The 9,718-nt window shown below is 40.4% G+C and overlaps 1 long non-coding RNA gene across 1 annotated transcript in view; it reads right to left on the bottom strand.

The window, feature by feature from the left end:
- LOC118335110 overlaps positions 1-7,552 on the bottom strand; it is a 70,391-nt gene extending 62,839 nt beyond the window's left edge. Inside the window, exons 1-2 of the long non-coding RNA XR_004797043.1 lie at positions 7,524-7,552; positions 6,970-7,213 (exon numbers count right to left, since the gene is read on the bottom strand). This is a non-coding gene — a long non-coding RNA (uncharacterized LOC118335110). The remainder of the gene's footprint in view (positions 1-6,969; positions 7,214-7,523) is intronic.
- Between the last annotated feature and the right edge of the window lie 2,166 nt (positions 7,553-9,718).

The following is a 9,718-nucleotide window of genomic DNA, read 5'->3' on the forward strand; positions in this document are numbered from 1 at the left end:
GGAAAAGCAATTACAACACAAATAACCAAGTCACATTGGCTTTATTTAGAGATGAGAACTGGCTTGAGTGAGACTCCTGAACGTGTACTCTTTTTAACGCAGCATGTCAGCTTCAGGTTTTAATGCATACAGCATAAACCACATTCCTGTCTCCTTTTCCCTTCGTTCTAGCCAAAAGGTAGAACATGTTTTCTTTCTCTCCTTCATATTTAATACAGCTCTGCGCTTGTTTACCTGAAGCCCCGGCCTTTCCCGTAAGTGAGCCGTCAATCCATCATCTCCACAGTGGGTAACCAGACCAGGCCTGTTTCCACTGGGGTGGAAGCCCCTCTGTGGAGGGACCTGGGTGGGCATGGAGTGCAGGGGCAGAGGCTGGGGGGGCTGAGAGTTAGATCTGTATGGCTGAGGGAAGGAGAGCTGGAGACTGAGAAGTAGTCATGTGACAAGGGAAGAAGGTCCAATGAAGAGACTGATGAATGCTGTAGGTTTAGAGGAGCCCAATACTTGTCAGCAGACATGCTTTTTGACTGTGTTAAGAGTATGACAAGCTGACAAGTGTCTAAGGCTATGGTTGACAAAGTGTGCATGTGTGTGAATGCGGATGGAATAAAAGCAACAAAAGGATGTCTGACAGTGGGATTTTTAGACTTATTTCAAGTTGGCATCTGTACTGCACATGATAAATGTTGTACAACTGAGAGATCTTTGTTCTGTTAATGTGGATTTTCCTGCCTTACCCAGACAATAAAGTTTATTCCATGAGATAAGGTTAGCTTAAGCAAGGTCCAATCATGTGGACAGCCCAAACTGCATGCATTAAGGACATTCTTGTTCAAGTTTTGTTGGAAAGATTGTCAAGGTTAACACTTGAAAATCAAGCTAAAGATAAATGACTTATAATTTCTCAACCGAAGGGCATGTAGACAGTCCAGTCCAGGCTCTCAAGCTCAGTACAAACAACCGCTGAACCAAAATTAAACTGTTTCATCTACAAGCTAATTCTATGCAGGATCGACTGTGTTCATGCCAGACAAGTGGGAAAAATGAAGTACACTAAATGAAAAGGCAGTGTGCATCCTAAGAAGAGTGCATATTTACTTGAGTGTGATGTTGATGTAGGAGTACTTTCCCACATTGCATTGCACAAGGGACATTTGGGGAGATCCTCACAGCATCAACACGATATAATTAATTGCAAATGGCGGTGAAAGAAGCTTCAGAAAAACATTTTGCTCTCTTTTTGTGAAGTTAAATTGGCAGCAGGTTTCCAAATGACAAAGTAATTGATGTCTGACGTAGGTATAAACTAGAAACTAGTTTAATGAGAATTTATACTAACTGCAAAAACAGTACAATAATTTAGGAATTCCATAATAATCTGGACAATAACATAACAATAAATTATAGAAAGTGCTCAAAAACAATGATAAAACCTCTGTTTTTATCACATTGGCTGTAATTAAAAAGGGGCCCTGTGGAGTTTTCTTGTAAAAACAAAGGTTGTATCTGCATTCATTGTTACTCACCAAAAAACAATATGTGTATGTGTCTTTGCGGTCTATCATTTAGTGCATTTCCTTCCTAATTAAACATTTGTAATGTGCCGATTTTAAAGTAATTTAATCCAGCTTTGTTCATGTCCACCTTTGCAATCTTCTTGCCGCACTGCAGCGATGCATCGTGGCATGTTACTGCCACCTGTAGATCAGTGGAACAGCCATCTGCATGAGCATGCTCAAGACAAACAAAATGGGACCCGCTCATAGACAAACAGCTCCATAGCGCTACTAGAGGTCTAAAACTCCACAGGGAACCTTTAAAAACATTCAGATGACGTGGTGTTCATCAGATCACTTGACCATTTCTTCACTTGTGCGACAGACAAAATCAGCAAAACTCCCAACTTACACAACCATTGTGGATCCTCATAGTTCCAGAGCACTTTTCTCCTGGAATGAAACTGAATACTGAGGTGCAAAGAGTGAGAGAGTGACACAGAGAGACAGTAACAGAGCATATTATATTCAGTCAGACAAGCATTAATGGTGGAGTCTGATTCTGCTCTACCTGTCTGTCTCTCTGTGTGTCTGTGTCAGTGTGTGACGGGAGGCAGAAACAAGCTGAGCACCACACGCAAGGGAACATCTGATCGCTGCCCCAGCTGTGCCTCCAGCCCTGTATTATTCTAGTGACCCAACCTGAAATAGCACCGCCGTGGCAGTTCATTTATTATAGTCAAGCGTCCTGTTTCTGTCTGTGTGCGAGTGTGACACACACACACATGCACACACACGTAGGAGGAGGTGTTTCCCACCCCTTTAAATACAAGCGTCAGGATTCCCTGTTCTATTTTGAGCTGCGCTCTGACCTGCTCTCTGTGCCCGGACTCTGCTTTTGATTTTTGTTCTTGTCCCACAAGCAGATCCTCTCACAGATTCCTCCTCAATGAGAGTGTTGGCTCGTTCGGGGTCGCCTGCTGGGTTTCGGAGCAGAGGTGGGCCACCTCACCTGAAACAAAGACCCCCTCCGCTAACATCATAAACCCGAGTATGTTTTGGTCAAATCTTATAGGAAGGGCAGAGGTGCTTTTCAATTGTCATATTTATTGAGTAAGGCTATTTTTAGGCTATCATCTCCTAATTAAAGTGATCATGGGAAGTCAAGTTTGCTAGGGATACTGATAGAAAGACTGCAAAATACATGTTTCATAACAAAAATCTAAATAATCAGTGCTATTTTTGCAACATCTATGAGATTAGATATTAGATGAGAGGATCAATACCACTCTCATACAGTATCTGTCCATTTAATTTGTAGCTACAGCCAGGACGATGAGTTTAGCTTAGCATCAAGAACGGAAATGGGGAAAACACCAAGCCTGTTTATCCAAAATGTAACACAATCTTTCAACCTTCTCTAAAGCTCACTGATTAAAGCTTAAAAACGATGAAACTGAATTATGTGCCGGACTATTCAGGAACGCTGACTTCTACTGAGGTTACTGGCCGGGAGATAATGCGGCACATAACCACCAGTCAAACAACAACTTGTTGTTTTCACACTCTGGTTTTTGCCTATGTATTAAATTGCCAAAATATTCAATGAATTGATTAACTGTTAACCACAGAATAAAAAAAAAAAAGAAGAAGCCAATTACAGTTCCCCAGAGCCCAAGGTGACATCATCACACAGCTTGTGTTGTCTGACCAACAGCAGCAACACACAATCTTTTAATTTACCATCATTTGAAACAGAGAAGCAGCAAGTCTTCACATCTGAGAAGCTGGAAACAGTGGATGTGCATTTTCGCCTGATATCATCTAAACAATGTACATTCATCAAAGCTTTCCATCGATGGACTAATTGATTAATAGACTAATTGTTTCTGCATTAATATTTTAAATATAGCGCATTATGCTTTGTAATATATGTCCGTATGTGTGTTTTCCATGATAAGACAAAGAATATTACACAACCCTCTCCCTCTCTCACTCTCTCTCTGGGAGTCCCTGCAGGCTCGTGGCTTAAGCGTTCCAGTGATTTGTTTAATGGAGTGCCAAAGTGCAGTTGGTCATGCTTCCTGTCAGCACAGATACACAGTGACACACGGGATATGCTTGGGTTCATCTCAGGAAGGCCTGGACTGTGTGGAACCGCCGCGGGAATAACAACCTGATTCCCAGCGAAAATATTTACAACACAACTGCAGTGAGTTCGCAGAAAGTGTAATTATCCATATTGATGAAGGGTTGGCGGCGCGATGCATCATCCCGGCTGGCAACAGGTTTGTGTAACATCCGAGGCGAAAAAGAAAATATCCAAATGTACATTTGTTTGCTTTTCTGGCAAAGAAACATGGATGGTCATGCATGCGGGCTACACTACACAGGACAGCTCATGAAAGTTTGTCCCTGTTGTTGATTTGATTTTTTTTCTGGACTGGTGTTCTTTTATGACTCCCATATTGTGTGATAAATCACAGCATCAGAGTGGGGACAGTTTCATGACATCATTCACGCTACATTTCCAACAGTGAGCCAGTTTTTGATTAGGGCTGTAAATCTCCTTCACTTTTCTCTGTCTACCACACACACACACACACACACACACACACACACACTGTGAAACATCCAGAGTAAAGCTTTAATATAGTTTTATCTGTCTACTCAGATCCATATATAACAGTAGTTTCCTTAATGGGTGGGACTGGGTGTAGACTGCACTGCTTGTTATTTTATCTTAAATTATATTTAAACTGGGATTACAACTTTAGCAAAGTACTTTATTTAAACTATTTTCTCCATATCGTTTGTTCTCATTAGGAAACCTGAATGAGAGAGTGAAATATCTGTGAAATGTTGTTATGAAACGTAGCCAAATTAAAGAAAAGCCAGGGTGATGACCCAGTGCAGTGCAGTTAGAAAAAAGTTTTCCCTTACTCATTTTCTGTATCTTACCTAGCATTGTGGGATAGCAGGCTAAAACAATAAAAGCAAGGAAAAGTTGATTTTCTTTTCCACTTTATGAAAATTAAGGCAAAATCCTCCTTGGTTCTCTGTATTGATCTGCTGAAAAACTGATAAAAACAGTCATTCAGTCAAGAGCTAGGAAGTTAAACAGGTGTGGACGAATGGCTGTGGAGGAGAGGATCTATTCTGGAGATCCTTCATTTGTATGCGCCTTACCTCCAAGACCACAAACAAAAAATGAAAGGTGCGGTGTGTAGGATAGGATTAGTGGCATCTAACAGTGATTGGAAATTACAACTCACTCGCTTCACCCTCCCTTTCAAATCATGAGACAAACTACAGTGGCTGCAAACATGTGAAAAACACGAACGGTAGCCTACTGTAGAAACACAGCGGTTCAACATGGTGGCCTCCACAGTAGGTGACCCGAGGCATCTTTAGATAATATGAAAACGGCTTATTCTAAGGCATGACTCTAATTTTCAGATGATTAAACACTAATAAAAACAGACCTATGAATATCATATGCCAATAGATCCTTTAGTCAGTGGCTAATTACCCTATTTAAACAGTGCTTGCTAACAAAGAAGCTGCTAGCTTGTTAGCATGTTTACAGCAAACAAACAAGAATTGGCTGAAGATTGTCATGTGACTTTTCTCACTTCCAATTGGTCGTAACCATTATTAAATAAAAAAAACTAGCTTGTTAATGTCAGTTACATATCTATGTATATCTACCTAATTTAGCTAACATTAGCTAGCAGTGTCAAACATACACTTGTTATGCTAGCAACTGTTGAAATCTGTCAATGGGCCTCTATTATTTGCCTATGTGCTAAAGAAATTGCATGATAAACACAAAGAAAGATATATTTTTCCTTTTTTATTAATCTGTCCACTTATATAGCCTACCTACAAATCTTTATGGCTACATAAATGTATACATCAGTTCCGCTCTTTGGCTGAACTTGACCTCAAGAATGTCAAGTCATGGAAAGTTGAATTTCCATAAAGGGATCAATAATTGTATGTCATTCTTCCCGCATTAAAATCCTATTGCCATAGTATTACCCAAGTAATTTCAGATTATACTGATTATAATAAATGATAACAGGCTATCTGTGGTGAAAGTAACTGGAAACAGAAAAACTCCAAAAATGTATTGGTTCATTAAGAAAAGGTATTCAAGAAAATTGAGTGAGGTTTTCTTTCCAGGCCGCCACTTTAACCGCTCAAAACCAAAATACATCACAACCAACAGCCAAATCTGATCGCTTAGGTCATCTCTTGGACGGAGAGTTTTGTATGCAAGTGTACCAGACAGAAAAATTGAATTAAGTTTGTTACAAAACTTCATGGTTTCCTGGACTGGAGTCATGAAGTCCATAAACACTTTTGTTTTATAACTGAATTATTATTTCCACAGCGTAGAGTTCTCAGCAGTGTTTGAGATTTGCAGCTTTATTAGTCGAAGAGAGAGTGAGCGGCGCTTGACTTATTTCGGGGGGTTGACGCTGTGGTGTTAGAGGATACAGCGCTATGAAATCATTTCATCATTACACTGTCAAGGAGTGTGGAATTTTCCTGCGTCTTTCATGTCGGAGCAATGAGGGACAGAGGAGAGGGAGTTAATGTACGGCCCACGTGAGACACTGGTATTTGGTTAAAACGTACAAAAGTGCAAAAAATGTACACTCACCACATCACGGCCTCAGCCATATGTCTGTGCGTGGAATACATTTACACTCCTCTCGCTATCATTAAAAGTTTCCCCCATGTTACGAAAATGACTGTGAAACTTATAATTCACCTAATTATGGTTATGCCTCCACATTACCCCTGCCCTGTTTTCTCCCTCTCTCATTACTCCTACAAAAACACATAAATCAGAAAAGTATACACCGTACCCCTGCAACACAATGCACTGGGGGATACCCCTTAACTATCCTAACACGTCTCAAATTCAAATTTCTACTGACATTCCAGTTCCCCAATCCTCAGCTCGGGTGTCAGAAAATAACAGTGAGGAACTCTGGCCCTGCTCTCCCCTGCATTATTCCCGGTTTAAAAGGTAAACAGAGCAAGGAGCAGGTGGTTGTGGGGGATTTTTGCAGAGACTTCGATGTAATGTCTGGTGGCAATTAGGTGTAATACAGGATGTCAAAGCCTGCAGCCGCTAGCCTCAGATATCTGCTGCCTAATGTTAGCTTTACAGATTCACTCTGGCATATGGCTTTGACTGCACAGCCCAGGGCCAAATTAGTGAACGCTATTATCTCCTTTCCCTATGTGGCAAAGGGCACAGAGAAAAAGAAGAAAGAAAAAAAAGGGGGGCAAAGCGTACTGAGGGAAAATCTTGCACAACTTGAAGAAATTTATACACTGCCTGAATTAGATTAGGCGCTGGAAATAACTTGTTTTTTGTACAGTAAGAGAGTTTTCTTTGTCATACCTCGGATGCATACTCAGGAATTAGTCATTGTTGTGAACAAAAACATACCTCCGTGCATTGTGGATTGAAGCATCTCTCCCAGGCGTTATCTTAGGGTCAGCAGGGAGAGGCCTCGCGAGGGCGGCAAGGAGATCTCCAACGAAGGGAGAGGCATTGCTTGTGCAGTAACCAGATCTGTGATATCCTTAGGAAGGGTACAATAGTCCAGGCTGGTTGAATGCAACACAGATGGAGAAGGGTGGAATACACAGTTTGACCGTCCTTGAGAAGTGCAGAGGTGGGCAACAAAGTGCTGAGTGGGGAAAAGAAAATAAGGTGTTGGGATATGGTACAGAGGAAGTCAAACAATAAGCAGCAAAGAATATTCTGGTGAAAAAGATCAGCTTATTGTTGGACTGGTTGGATTGTGGCCTGTCTGAATGTGTGCAGACCAGCATCCTACACACCCAAACAATTAGTTGTTTGCTTGATTTGGGATCTGTTGATTTGCTTTTGACCGCACATTGTTTAGATGGAGTGCATACATTTTAACACTGCAGGGTTATGTAAGCAATGTTCTGATATATTAATGAATTAAGTTTGTTTCTTTGACTTTGAGTTACCGTGTTTGTTGGGGGTGGTCCACTTCCTGGTGGAGCAAAAGGTGTGGCTAAGGGCTGAGGGCTCTTAAGTCATGGAGCCCTCTGATTGGGCCAAACCATTTGCTGCCATCTTATGGGGGGGATTTTGGTTTTTTACTTTGTATATAGTTGTGTCCATCTTACCCCTTGTGTGTTATTTGTTATTCTATATATGTTTCTGCATATGCCATTATGTCATGTGAGTTGTCACCTTGTTTGGTTGCTGTTACGTTGTGTATTTTTTTTATTGATTCCTTTTATAGGCCCAGTATAGCCTAAACTCTTGGTTTACTAATTTTCATTTTTTGGGGTGAATAAAAACCATCTTTGTTCTCCTGTTTACTCATTGCCTCACTGCTTGGTCCCTAACATGCACACACAGGATAATATATTGTGAGCACAATAAGATAATAACTTGTAATAGAGTTTTATCAGTACACGTGAACAAATCTTTAAAGACGCAATATGTACAAATTTAAGTTTAAAACATTATCTAAAGTATCAACAGAATGTGAACAAAAAAAATTGCTTTGGCATTAGGTCAGAGACATCTGTATTGTTTTTTGCAGAGATATACTGAAGTTAGCATGTTGTCCTGTCTCGTAATACCACTTTGTACCTCAAGTTTACTCCAACACTCAAATAGTGCTGAGCTCCCAGTCCGGGGAGGCTCAGATAGGACTGCTAAGTAAGCTGCAAGGCTAACTGAGCTAACTAGCTAATGGCAGTAAGCAGCAGTTATGACCTGATGTGTGATATGCTGCATGAATTGGAGCATGAATCTGACAGATTAGTCAATTATTACATATTGCACTTTAAACAATATATTTTTTCAATTGAAGTGACGAATGAATCACCATTATCACTCACTTTTGTGGCAGCTTTAAGCGGTGTTGCTCTTCTTAATGGTGACTGAGAGCACTGTTGTCAGTTCAGCTGTGATACACAGAACCTTTCTTATTAAAAGCATATTGAAAGATCACAAAAGCCACACAAACAACCATAACCTAATAACTCCCATAGACCTCCAGCCGTAGTTTCTGGGAGACCGAAGCCTTCACGTTCAAGTTTTGTGCTTTCTTATTGAAATATTCATCACCACATGAGGATTTTGTACTGTAAATCTATTACTGCCATCAAAGTGGGTGTCCTTGAACATTTTGCCTCCAAATGTAAGTGAACAGTGAAAAACTGCAGCTCCTGCATGCAGAACTTGCATGAGTCATGCTGAAACAGAGCATGCACGCTCTTCAAACCTTCCCTGTATAAATAGGGTTTTAAGAAAAATCAACTATGCAAGCAATGAATCATAGCTAAATTCTCCTTTACTCCCTCCACCTACACTCATCATTTTGTGATATAAATAGTTAGACCACAATTTTCATCAATTTCCATAGATTCTGAACCACAGGTCAAAAGAAAACAGTCAAGCATTGAAGCTTCTGCAACACAGGAAGTGTTGGAACATTAAATCTGACAGGCAGGTTGCGGTCAAACTGTAATCCACAGCTTCACTCCCATCAATATCTTAAGAAACCTCCTCCCTCACAGAATTAGGGATAAAATAGTAATTTAGTGTCCATTTACACACATACACTACTTTGTAGAATAATACATCATGCCGCCTCAGTGGCGGCAGTTTAATGTATTGGTCTAATCAGGATGGCAGGAAACGCTGTGCCTTCATCATCTCTGTATGAAAAACACTATTCACTAATATTACTCTCCACATGTGTGTTTCACTTAAGGTTTTTATACTTAATGGCTATCATATTACATCTGTGCAATGAAGAACGTTAGTGTGTATTGAGAGGGAAAATTTACAAAAAGTTGTCCTTGCTCTCAAATTATCTCCAGGAACTTTTCCTATTATATTTTCCTCTGGATTTTGAATGACCTATATGTCCACAATAAAGAGACATTTGCAAAACATGCAGATTAAGTGTACACATATAGGCATGACTTCCATACTAATCCACACTGTCTGCAGTAAGTGGTTGGGCTTACAAAGGCTCCATAGCTCCAGACAGATGGCAATCTGATCTCAAATAAACACTCCTGTAAATCTATTCAGAGTCCAGCCAAACAGCCACCAGCAGCACAACAAGGCCTCTGAACCCAAACCTCCACAAGTTATAGCAAAAAATCAACCAAAACATCTGTGTGGCACTGTAAGG

This window comes from Morone saxatilis, unplaced genomic scaffold (genome assembly GCF_004916995.1).
Source record: "Morone saxatilis isolate NCDOM2014 unplaced genomic scaffold, NCSU_SB_2.0 Contig1, whole genome shotgun sequence".
NCBI lineage: Eukaryota > Metazoa > Chordata > Actinopteri > Moronidae > Morone > Morone saxatilis.